General features: G+C 43.9%; 1 pseudogene; it reads right to left on the bottom strand.

Moving 5' to 3' along the window:
- The window catches only part of LOC136053432 (CHRNA7-FAM7A fusion protein-like), a 39,688-nt pseudogene extending 27,663 nt beyond the window's left edge, over nt 1-12,025 (bottom strand).
- Nucleotides 12,026-13,128: the final 1,103 nt, after the last annotated feature.

Here is a 13,128-nt window from a genome sequence, read left to right as displayed (position 1 = left end):
GGACATCTCTTGTCCATCAAAGAGAGTGGTGAAGGGGATAGCTTTTGTGTCCCTGTGGATACTGAATCAGCAGTACAGATGGAAAGCAGAATGTTGTTTGGGTCTGGTTCAACAGGGCTGGCCTCAGTTCATCTTTTCAACTGGAGGTGGGGTTTCAGGCACACAGGGTGAAGTGCACTGCAGGGGGATTGCTGTTCATGGTTACCTCCTGTGGTCATACTTCTCTTCATTCTCAAGAAAGAGCTAACTAATTTGCGTAAGAAACCTTCCTCTGTGATAACATGAGGTGAGATACCTAACACCTTGCTTTAGAGAATACCCCAGATGGGCTTCAAATGATCAAGCTACTCAGCAGATTTATGAAGTGGAAATATGCTATTAGTCATGGAGCTAAATAACTTAGTGGATCTGTCTCATAATTAAGTTGTACATCCCGCAAAATTTCTGTGGACTGCATCTAAATGCTTTGATTTCATTTCTGAATGAAAACAGCTTGTAGTTATTCAAAGCCATACATTGAGCAAACAAACATGGTCTGCGTCCTACCTGGAGGAATATATTGACAGGATCCAGAGTAATTCACCAGCACATTTGTGTGAAATGTTGCATGGAATCTTTCATCTGCACTACAGCACAGTACAAACAAAACAAAGGAAAGAAAAAAGCAAGCTGATGTTTAAGATGTAGCAACTTCCAACAGAAAAAAAGAAAAATATTTTATGAGAATTTGATGCACAGAATGTCTGAACCAAGGTCCGGCTCATGACCAGGTGAAGAGCCTAGTACCTTGCTTTCTAATAGACACTACTGGCCTGCACCAAGACATGCTGGTGGCTTGCTGTAATGTCCTCACAGAAGCAAGAGGCGGGGCTATTAGATGCCTTAGGGAAAAGGCAGAAGTGAAAGCAGCAGAAGTATTACAATTTTTGAAGTTTTAAGGCAGTTTCAAAGGCTAAGCTGTTGGCAAGATGAAGCTTTTCCAGAGCTGCTGTCAAAATCAGGCAGCTCACTGTGTAACTCCAGTAATTTTTTTACCTAAGTATCTGTTGTAAGAGCAACAGTGCCCTGAGGCAACAATTCTTCTATCTCTTAGGATGCATAGGGGCCAAAAGTTAGCTTCAGGCAATGGAGGAAAGTTCTGGAGAGAAGCTGTTTTCAGATTTCGGGCTTGTAGAAGGGTACTGATTGAGATTTTAAGAGCAGAAATCTTGTGGAAGGGACCAGGAAGACAGAATGTATTTAGGATTCCAGTGATTCTGAGAAAAAGAAGGAACTAACAACCTGAACAAGAATATTGTTCAAAGAAGCAAGCATGGGGCAGTGTTCCAGTTTAAATACAGAAGTATTCCCATGCTGGTCCCCTGCCTATCATGGCTGCATGCAGGTCCATATTGCACAGCTCTCCCATCATACACACCCTGTCTTGCAAACAAACAAGAAAAATTCTCATCTCCATTCCTCCTTTGACCTGCTCCTTGTTCATGTCTGAGGGGGGTGGACACAGTGCCAGAAAGCTGAAAGTAACATGCTGGCATGGGTATCCCTGATATAAGGGAGGGGGGAAACAAATGCTGAAGAAGAAGACCACAAACAGAACATACCCACAACTAACCACTATCATGTCAAAGAGTGAAGAACAATGTCCTCTGCACCAGGATCCTCTACATCAGGGCTTGAAAATCGAGGGCTGAACACTGAAAACATGGGAGCAGAAACACGTGACTCAGGAGGAACAAAAAAATCAGCAGAAATCAACGGGGATAAAAGTGAAAAGACGAAGGTGCACAATGAGTGATAACATGAAAGGCAACAAGAAAGGCTTTCATTAATGCAAGAAAACAAGAAAAAGACAAAGGATGAGGTAATTTTTCAGGAAAGGAAGGAAAGGGTACAGGGAGCTGCAGTATCCTGTACCTTCTGTGCTTCATTCACCATGAACTGCATCTCACCACAACTAATTCTTAAGCAGTAGTAAGAGTCCAAAGCAGGCAAGGGGAGGAATTCATTAAAGAAGTGTAGAAAAAACAGGATTCATTTGGCAGCACTGGTAAAATATACTCTCGAGTACTGAAGGTGGCTGAAATACTCTCGGAAGCATTAACAATTTTTTGTGAGAGTTTCGGGAATGCAGGAAAGGACTCAGTGAATTAGAGAAGATCAAAGAGAATTTTTTATTTTATTTTATTTTTTTTTGTAAAAAGATGAAATAATAGACACATCATCCTAACTTCAAAGATAATAAGGTTAAAACAGCTGGCACGGATTCGTGAAGGGCCAACTGCATGAAATCAATCTAATTTTCTTACTGACTAATTCAATAAGAGGAATTAGAAGATGTATCTGAACTTCAGAAAGCCCTTCCTGTGACATGTTCTTATTAATAAACTAGAATAACATGGACCAGATAATACACATCATTTCTGGAGACTGAAAATTAGTAGAGACTGTAAGTAGTAAAATTGCATAAAGATTAGCATCTGAACAATTTTCAGGTCACTCCAAGCCTCCTTTAGATATCTTATGGTGGGTGCTTGGAAGGGAAAACAGCAGAAACCAGATGAAGGAAACCCAGATAACTAGAAAGGATTATTCTTAAAACTGACAGAGAAGGACAGGTCAGCAAAAATCTTGCCAGGACAAAGGTCAAAGGACAAATAAAAATAAGTCCAAAAATAAGACATTAGAGCAAAAGTAGAACCCCTTCCTCCTTGAAAGGAATAAAGGAAAGTCTGTAAAGAGAACTTCCACTACAGAAGTGCTGACTAGAGTACTGGACTTCATAATGGAAAACAAACAAAACAAAAAAAAAAAAAAAAAAACAGATTCTGGAGGGTTTATAGGAGATAAGGAATGATGTAAAGATATCTATAAAATGTGGGTAATGGAGAATATGCAAAGAAACAAATTATTTATTTCAAGCCAGAAGACTATAGGCACAAGCAATTTTCCAGCAGAGGCATGGTAATTATAAGGAGAATATGGATTGTTTTCACATTCACTGGAAAAACAGAAAGAAGACATCTATGAAACTACAGAAAGCATAACTTAGAGTGACTACTAGAATGTCAACTAACTTGCATTGTTTGCTTCTATTTTTATTTTTTCAAGAATAACAGACAGAAGCCTGGAATACCAATGCAGCATTGTCAACGGTTTACGGGCAAATTTTATCTCTCTCTCAATTGTTCAATTTTATTATATTTAGTAAAGTTACCATTCCTTCTCAGATCGTGCCGTTGTTTTCTTGTAGACCCATCTCTTCCTGCTGTTTCCCCCTTCCCCCAGAGCGTGCGCCTCTGCTTGGGTGGCCACGCGTCCACTGATGCAGTTTTTTTTCTTTTTCCTCTCCTCAATCCTTTCTTTCTTTCCCTTAGGTCACTGTCATGGATAACACCGTGACAATTATTGGTGGAGGATGTGGGCAGTGCAGTATTTGTACTCCATTGTAAATCTGGTGCTAAGTGGACTAAGGGTTTTCATGTACCTTAGAGCATGCTGGCGTTTTTTTAAGCTCCTTATGTTCAGCACCGGAGTCATACCTGCATACAGCTACTTTAGTGTGCTGATGGGGTTACATGCCTCCTGCCTAAACATCCTGGCTAATGTGACCGATTATACGGCATTTGGATTGGTTTCCAGGTACTCTTTTCAGGTTTTTACCTATGTTCAGGATGCCAGCCTGGCAACTGTGTTATCCGTTTTCCTGAATGTGTTCTTTACAATAGGATTTTATATTGCGTGGAGGAAGCCTTCCTCAAAACCAGAGAGTGTTGAATGGCAGGGAAGGTGGGAAAAATTAGGAAAGAAATTAGAAGCATGGGGACCTCCAGCATTATGCAATTTTGATCTTGAGCACCTGTGGGATCCTTAGAAATTCAGTAAATGTTTAGGTAAGGAATCATGTGACTCAGGATGATCTGAGAAGGAACAGATTGTTTGGGGTTTGTCTTGTGCTTATCGAGCTATAATTGATATTCTGGAGAGAAATGGTTTCCAAACCAGGGTCCAAAGCAAAAATGAAAACCTCAAAGTTAGACCTGACCAATCACAGGAAGCACCGGCATCAGTGTCAGTTGCCCCCGTGGAAGGCCAGAAATGGACACAGGTGTCCTCGTGCCTAGAACGGAAAGAAAAAGAAGCAGAGAAAGAAGAGGAAGATCCAGGTGAGGGGCCCTCCTCAGCACTGTCAACGGTTTACGGGCAGGTTTGGCCCGGTTCCGTGGCAATTGGTGCAGGGGACCCACGGACCCACGCCCCAGGAAAGAGGAAGGGGGAAAGGGAAAAGAGAAAAGGGAGATGGGCTTAGAAACAAAACAGTGGCTGTTTTGTCTTCTGACCAGGGAAGATTTAGATTAGACCTGAGGAAGCATTTCTTTTCTGAAAGAGTGGTCAGGCACTGGAATGGCCTGCCTAGGGAGGTGGTTGAGGCACCGTCCCTAGCACTGTTCAAGAAGCGTTTAGATGAGGTGCTAAAGGATTTGATTTAGTAGTTGGGTAGGGATAGTGATAGGAGGATGGTTGGACTAGATGATCTTGTAGGTCCTTTCCAACCTTATGAACCTATGAACCTATCCCAAAGGAAAGAGAGTGTCCCGTGACCGCTGACAGTTTTTATCTTTCCCTCTGAGCAGAAACACGTAAGAATGCAAAGCATCGCAAAGTCCTCTGGGGAATGTAGTTCTTCTCTTCTGAGACAGGTATACCTGGAGCTATCGATGATCCACGGAGCTGGAGCATTAACTCTTTAACTCTAAATGCACTACATGATGTTATGATGTGGAATACCAGTACCAAAAATCATAAAACCATGACAAGCGTTGTTTACCAGCATCTAGTGCCCTAGTTCTACCTAGAACTAGGCTCCCACTGCCTATTGTGCATCTTGCTTACCTGTTATAGAGAAGAATATCTGGTACCCAAATCTGGTCAGCTGGGAATCGCAAGTTCTGCACACCTGGGTATTCGTACTGATCTCAAGATAAGTAAATATCAACCCACTACTGTTGGAAAATACATGCATCAGATTATGCAAGCTGGTAAATGTCTTTTAAGCTACTTGGAATATTATGGGAACAGAATGGATATTATCAGTAGCAACAGCAGTAGTATAACAGTTTAATGCTAGATTTTAATTATTTAGAAAGGTTAGCATATAGACAGAGGAATTTGAAGGTTGATGACACAGTGTTGTTAGCTGCTGTATTTAATTTAGTGCCTACCCCTCTCCACCCTGAGATGTGATGTCAGACATCTCAAACAATTTACAAAAGGCTCAGGCACAACTTTTGTGCTGAACGTGATATACAGAAAAACCCTATGCTGCAAGAATATTACTGGTGCTATAGCTGAAGACACTTTCTGCAAAGAACATGATACATGTTATTTCTGCTGTGATATAGTTCCATATGTTTGTTTGGGTTACTTTTTGCAACAGAAAAAAAAAATCATTCCTGCTACCAATCCCAGCAGATATCTGTGTAATAAAAAACCTTTTCAGTTGCACCCATTAAACTGACATAGTATTTAGCTGCTCAAGTCAAAGCAGAATTAGCTCAATCATTCAAGTCTCCCACAGGTTTTTCCCCGCAGAGCTGCATCTTTGCTGAGCACAAGCCATTAAGAAGATCAGTTTATGCTCCATAAAAATAAATCACATCTCTCACCACACACAGCCAGCAGCAGCAGATGTGGTAGGAAGTTCCCTCCACCAAAGCCCTAAGTGAAGATCAGTTTTGCTTAACTTGCATGACCGATGCAGGTCACTCCTCAGTGGGAGCAAGCTGCAGGAGGAAGAGGAGGTGTATTTGTGAACAAGACTTTTAAAATGGAAGAGAAGTCAGTGTTCTAGGAAAGTTTTACAACCAATGAGCCTGGGCACTGCAAATGGCAAACCAGTAAGTGGCTGAATTCACTTCTCTGCATTTGAGATGCATGCTAGAGAGCCCTGCACTTTCCAGGGATACCCTAGCTCCCAATTTTGGACGGACATGGAGATTTTTCTAAAAGCCATGAGAGCAGGATAGCCAGGTCTAATGAGGTGCCTAGCTCTTTCACTACAAGTGCCCAGCTCTACTGCTGGAGGGGCCTTGAGCCTCCTGAAGAGCCTCCTTCAGCTATGGTGGGAGCCTTGCTGTGGACTGCCTATTAGAAAATCCCTATGCCCACTGGCCTAACAGTGTGGTTAGTATTACTTTACTTCCCAAGATCTGCTCAAACGGTGAATGCAGTCTCCTGTTGTTTTCACTAGTAAAATGAACACTGGAAAAATGTCAGAGAACTCTAAGTCCTTGCTTATTTCACATTACAGACAAGTTAAAAGGCAGCAATCTCGCTTTCCAGGTAAGAAATCACATTCAATAGATTGCTATTAGGAAGGTTTTTTCTAATTCTTTATTTACACAGGTTACTCACCATCTGCAGCCAAGCATTTGTAATCAACACCTGATTCTTCTCGTCCTTAGAGAAAGAAAAGAGAGAAGAGATGAGACTCAGAGATTACAGATGACAGAGTTCCTCTGAAAACCCACATTATTGGGATAAATAAACAGAAACTCTTTGGAGTAGATTGTGAGCTCTGTGTAAAATTATTCAACTACATTACATGACTAAGAAAATGGCCTTTTCTAACTTTTAAAATTACAGACTTCACGGATTTATGATAACTGATCAACATCATAAGTTAAGAAAATAGGCAGTGACTGTTATTTTGCTGGAGACAGTTGGATTGCTTACTAAATACATACAATTTTCCTTTTGTCTAGCTGGGTGAAGCAAGACAATCCTGGTACCATACAACACATGGTAACCTAAGTGAGTTCATATCACATTCACTGCCACTGCAAAACAGTGGAAACACTCCAAGTTTGAAGTCTTGGCAATCAATTGCTTAGCTCAAGCTGAATTGGAAAGACTGGGCTTGTAAAAATGCTAACACATGACAGCAAGCCACAGACATGTAAATGGCAGCTCATGAGTTGCCTGCATAGAGCAGGGGCAGCTCTGACTCATGACAGAAATGAAGAAACTTCCTTAGGGGGCTGCATCCAGTCTGCAAGTACAGGACACTGGTGTCATCACCACAGAAGGTACGGAGAAGCAGGGCTGCTAAGTTTCTTTAGTGTAGAAACTCAGATCCACACCTCTGCTATGCACAGCTTCAGATACCACCACATGTGCTCTGTACTTACCAAGACCTGGGGCTGAGGTACTCAGTATTGCTGGCCAACTATATGCCCAGTTGTTTCCAACTTGGACTCAGCTGGATCCTAAAGCTTGGATTTGATTCTGTGGCTTGAGTGTAAGCCTGACTGATTCAGCCATTTTCCCAGGAAACCACATTCCTGGCCAAATGGCATACCAGAATGCAGTGTTTTCCCCCTCTGTTCCAACTCAGCTTTCTTGGGCATGTGTTGGAAGGAACAGCTATGGCCTGACCCCAGGTGACTCCAGTACTTCCAGGGTCTGCCCTCCCAGGATGTCACACCTTACAGTGTGCATTAACGTGCCTCCCCTTTCTACAGCTAAGAATCATAGATTACGCTGAGTTGGATGGAAACCTCAGGGATCACAGGGTCTAACCCCTGACTTCACACAGGACCACCTGTAAGAGACTAATATTTTATACCATTGCCTCAAAGTTTGCTGATGAACATGTCCGAACATGTCCAAGCTAGTCCTGGGCAAGGGTTGTGAAATCTCTTGTCTATGGGACAAGCTGATGGGCATGTCTTGGGGCAACTTAAGCTGCAGCTTAGTGGACACTGAACACTCTTTTGTGGAACTCATCTCCAGGGGGAGATAACCATCTCAGGCCATACCCGCCTGACGCCCAAGCAGGAGGGGTTCCCCACGTAGACTGGAGAAATCTGGGAGATAAATAGAGGGGTCCTGCAGCCACGAAGTTGGAGGGTTTTCTCTGGAGTGGCTTCCTCTTGGAGAAGCTTTCTCTTAGGAGAGACCTCCCGAGCTGATCACTGCTTGCTGCTTCCTGGAGAGGTTTTCTCTTAGGAGAGACCTCCTGGGCAGATCACTGCTTGCTGCTGCCCGGAGAGGCCTTCTCTTGGAGAGACCTCACGAGCTGATCACTGTTCGCTGCTGCCCCTCCTGGGGTTGACCCCTCGCTGCTTCTCCTGTGCTGACCCCGCGCCGCTTCTCCTGTGCTGAGCCGGTGCCGCTTCTCCAGGACAACTGCTTGCTGCTCAAGGCTGCCCATCACTGCTGCTGTTCTTTAGTGGTGTAGTTGGCAGGATAACCTTCATGAGAGTGTTGTCCTTCCAGATATAATTTGAACCCTTTTTCTGTGTGTGCCTCTTGGAGTTGTGAGGAGTGACATATTTTTTCATTTAAATGTGTATACCTCTCCAAGATCACTCTGAGTTCTGAATTTGATAACTTAAGTGTGAAATTTGAACCTTTTTCTGTGTGTACCTCCTGGAGTTCCAAGGAGTGATACTTTTGAAAACTTAGATGTGGGCACTTCTCCAGGAAGACTGCTCCAAATTTTGAAACTTTACTGTTTATGTGTATACCTCTCGAGGACTTTTAAAATAAGTGCCTGTGTCCTCGGGAAGACCTCTCTGCATTTTGATCACTCTGAATTCTGAATTTGATAACTTAAGTGTGAAATTTGAACCTTTTTCGTGTGCACCTCTTGGGAAGTGAGGAACTGTGTACCTCTCCAAGAAGTTTGTTTACCTTAGAAAGTGTTGTTTTCAGCTTTTGTCTTTCTGTGTGCGCCTCTCAGCAAAAGGGAGGAGTGATTGGAACAGTATTTACCTTTGCTTGATAGGTGTGTTGTGCCTCCCTGGGTGGGGGTGAGGTGTTATTTGTGCTTTTGAATACCTCCTCTCTCCCTCGGTGTAGACCTTTTGTGGGTATTGAGAAAATGTGTGACAGTGCCACAATGAGTTGTGAAAATGTATTATTTGAACTTTTGGAAAAGCATGGTGCTAAACCCTCATTAACAGGAGTAGACTGGGCACGGCAGAACTGGTATAACATGCAGAGGGTCTCTGACCGTATTAGTGTTCTGAAAAAGAATGCTCGTACCCGAGTTGGAAAAGGAAAGGCATTTATTTGTGCGGTATTGAGCTATGCTCTGGTTGCAGCCATAGAATTCCGTGACCAGCAGCTTAAAACAGAGAGCCAAGCTTTACAAGCATTGCATGAATCAGTTAAAGTAAGTCAGGAATTGATAAAAGCTCTGCAAAATCCAATTGTAAACCTAGAAGAGCAAGTAGAAAGAGAAAAACATAATTCTGATCTGTTGCAAATAGCTTTAAGGGAAGTGTTAACGGGTAAGGATGCCAGTGGTACTAGTGCACCTCAAAATAAAACTTATCCAAGGGAGGAATTGCAAGGTATAAAGGCAAGTGTAGATAAATTAGAAGTCTCCCCTGCTCAGTTGCGTCCTTTAATAAAAACTGAGTATTCCTACGATAATAGCGAGGATTTAGATCCTCAAATGAACATTAAAGAAATCCCTTTCTCTACTACTGAGCTAGCAAAATTGAAAAGAGATTTTGGCCGCTCTCCTAAAGAATCAGAAACAGAGTACATATGGAAGGTCAGCCTCACAGGTGGAGATCAGATACTTTTAACTGAAAAAGAGGCTGAAGGTTATTGGGGACCAGGAGTATTTTTAACCACTGGTAACAGTCATGCTCCGTGGTCCCTTACACAGAGAGCTGCCTATTGGGCAGGTGGTCTTAATCCCCTAGAAAGGGAAGACCCCCTTGCCATTACTGGAACTGTTGATCAACTAGTAGAGAATGTTCAGAAGCCTGCCTGTCTCCAAATGATGTATGACAGGAAGCTACAGTTACACCATGAATCATCCATGATGTTGCCCGTTGATCCTGAGAGAATGACCCCTCTAATCAGGTGGCTTCCAGAATCACTGAAACCCATAAGCATACAGTTTTTTACAGGAAAGATACAGGCTATGCCTCAGGGAGAAAGAACCCGGGCAATGTTAGAAGGAACTGCAACCTCTAATAATTTGCAGTCAGGATGCAAAGTATGGACACGGGGGGAGGTTGCCCAAGAGTTAATTAACTATGGAAGAAAATATGGGACGGTGGTTTCTTCCTCCAGTAAATCTGAGCCAAGAGGAGTAAGGCTTGCAGCAGCCAGCCTTGTCCTCAGGCCACCTAGCCCAAAGCTTAATGAGACTGAAAAGCTTTCATGCTCACTAAGAACGGGTAGGCGAAGCATTGATCATAAACGTAATGGTCTTTGGACTCTGGGCTGGAAAAAGGGCATTCCACGAAACTTGATGGATGGATTGACAACAGATAGGCTCGAAATGCTGGTGACTGGATGGCCAACTAGATCTGAGGAAAGCAAAGTCCTAGGTCCTAGTTGCCTCTCCAGCACCAGAAGAACTACCAGAGTCATCAGGAAACTAATTCCTTTACCGTTCAAGTGAGCAGGGGGTGAAGGGTGAATGTTAGGAAGCTCACAACTGGCACTGAAGAGACATTATTTGATTTGTTTTCATTATGCATATAAACAACTACCTGTAAACTGGACTGGGGATGGTTATGTTGGAGTAATCTGGCCAATCTTATGCCCTTGATCTCCTTGCAGATCAAGCCTCACAGATGCGGGCAGAAGTACTCCAGCACTGCATTGTTCTGGACTACCTGCTAGCTGAAGAAGGGGGTGTCTGTGGCAAATTAAATGATTCTACTTTTTGTCTAAAGATTGATGATAATGGGATTGATGCAAACAAATTGCTCAAGTCTATGAAAGATAGCACATGTTCCTGTCCAAACTTGAAAAAGCCCAGACCTTGACCTCTTCTCCTGGCTCCCAGGTGGCCCATGGGTAAAACGTATTTTATTCTATATATTGTGTGCTATTGCAAGTCTTATGTTTGTTCCTTGTATGATACCATGTTTTATTCAACTAATACAACGTGTAGTATCTTCTGTGTACTTTCTGTGTACCAGAGGAGACCTTATTGCACTCTACCACTTCCTGAAGGGGGGTTGTGGTGAGGAGGGGGTGGGCCTCTTCTCCCTGATAAATAATGACAGAACAAGAGGGAATGGCCACAAGTTGCACCAGGGAAGATTTAGATTAGACCTGAGGAAACATTTTTTTTTTCTGAAAGAGTGGTCAGGCACTGGAATGGCCTGCCTAGGGAGGTGGTTGAGGCCCTCCAAGAAGCGTTTAGATGAGGTGCTAAGGGATTTGATTTAGTAGTTGGGTAGGGATAGTGATAGGAGGATGGTTGGACTAGATGATCTTGTAGGTCCTTTCCAACCTAATGAACCTATGAACCTATGAACCACCCCCATAAAGCATTTGCCACCATCCAAGAGTCAGTATAAAGATATAGCATGGGCCACCTCTCCCATTCAGCCACATCTAAGGCCAGCTGGACAGCCTTTACCTCTGCAAATTGGCTTGACTCTCCCTCTCCTTCGGTGGCCTCTGCAACTCGTCCTGTGGGGCTCCACACAGCAGCCTTCCATCTGCGATGCTTCCCAACAATACGACACGATCCATCAGTGAAGAGGGCATATGTCTTTTCATTTTCTGATAGTTCATTATATGGTGGGGCCTCTTTAGCATGTGGTATCTCCTCTAATGGTGATGTTCCAAATTTATTGCCTTCAGGCCAGTCCATGATCACCTCCAGGATTCCTGGATGGTTGAGGTTCCCCATCTGAGCTCGCTGTGTAATCAGTGCAATCCACTTACTCCAAGTGGCATCGGTAGCATGATGGGTGGGGGGAACCTTTCCTTTGAACATCCAGTTCAGCACTGGCAACTGAGGTGCCAGGATAAGCTGTGTCTCAGTACCAATTACTTCAGAGGCAGCTCGAACCCCCTCATATGCTGCTAAAATCTCCTTCTCAGTTGGAGTGTAGCACTCCTCCGAACCCCTGTACGCTCGGCTCCAAAATCCAATGGGTCGGCCTTGGGTCTCTCCAGAAGCTCTCTGCCACAGTCTCCAAGTGGGACCTTTCTCTCCAGCCGCAGTGTAGAGGATGTTCTTTACATCCTGTCCCATCCGTACTGGCCCCAGGGCCACAGCACGGGCTATCTCTTGCTTAATTTCCTCAAAGACCTGCTGCTGTTCAGGACCCCATGCAAAATTATTCTTTTTTCGGGTCACTTGATAGAGGGGGCTTACTATGAGGCTATAGTTTGGGATGTGCATCCTCCAAAAACCTGCTACACCCAGAAAAGAAAAGACTGTGTCTCTTTCTTGCTAGTGGGTGGTGACATACTGGTGATTTTGTCAATCACATCTCCTGGAATGTGACGATGTCCATCTTGCCATTTTACTCCTAGGAACTGAATTTCTTGGGCAGGTCCCTTCACTTTGCTTCGCTTGATAGCAAAACCTGCACCCAGAAGAATTTGGATTATTCACTCTCCTTTTTTAAAAACTTCCTCTGCTGTATCACCCCACACAACAATGTCATCAATGTACTGGAGGTGCTCAGGTGCCCCACCCTGTTCCAGTGTGGTTTGAATCAGCCCATGGCAGATGGTTGGGCTGTGTTTCCACCCCTGGGGCAAACGGTTCCAGGTGTACTGAACGCCCCTCCAGGTGAAAGCAAACTGTGGTCTGCACTCTGTGGCCAAAGGAATAGAAAAGAATGCATTGGCAATGTCAATGGTGGCATACCACTTGGCTGCTTTTGACTCTAGTTCATATTGCAGCTCCAACATATCTGGCACAGCAGCACTCAGTGGGAGTGTGACTTCATTCAGGCCACGGTAATCTACCGTCAGCCTCCACTCTCCACTGGCTTTACGCACCGGCCATATGGGACTGTTAAAAGGTGAGTGAGTTTTGCTGATCACTCCCTGGCTCTCTAGCTGACAAATGAAGTTATGAATGGGGAGCAAGGAATCTCTGTTGGTGCAGTACTGCCATCTGTGCACCGTTTTTGTAGCAATAGGTACCTGCTGCTCTTTCACTTTCAGTACCCCCACAACAGACGGATCTTCTGACAGGCCAGGTAAAATAGACAGCTGCTGAATGTTGTTTGCATCGACAGCAGCTATTCCAAAAGCCCATCGGTATCCCTTGGGATCCTTGAAATGTCCCCTTCTGAGATAGTCAATACCGAGTATGCATGGAGCCCCCTGTCCAGTCACTAT

Source organism: Cyrtonyx montezumae, unplaced genomic scaffold, assembly GCF_038088225.1.
Source record: "Cyrtonyx montezumae isolate F1298 unplaced genomic scaffold, pur_monq_1.0 scaffold_30, whole genome shotgun sequence".
Classification (NCBI taxonomy): domain Eukaryota; kingdom Metazoa; phylum Chordata; class Aves; order Galliformes; family Odontophoridae; genus Cyrtonyx; species Cyrtonyx montezumae.
The sequence above is the reverse complement of the archived record's forward strand: the minus strand, read 5'-3'. Positions and strand labels throughout refer to the sequence as shown.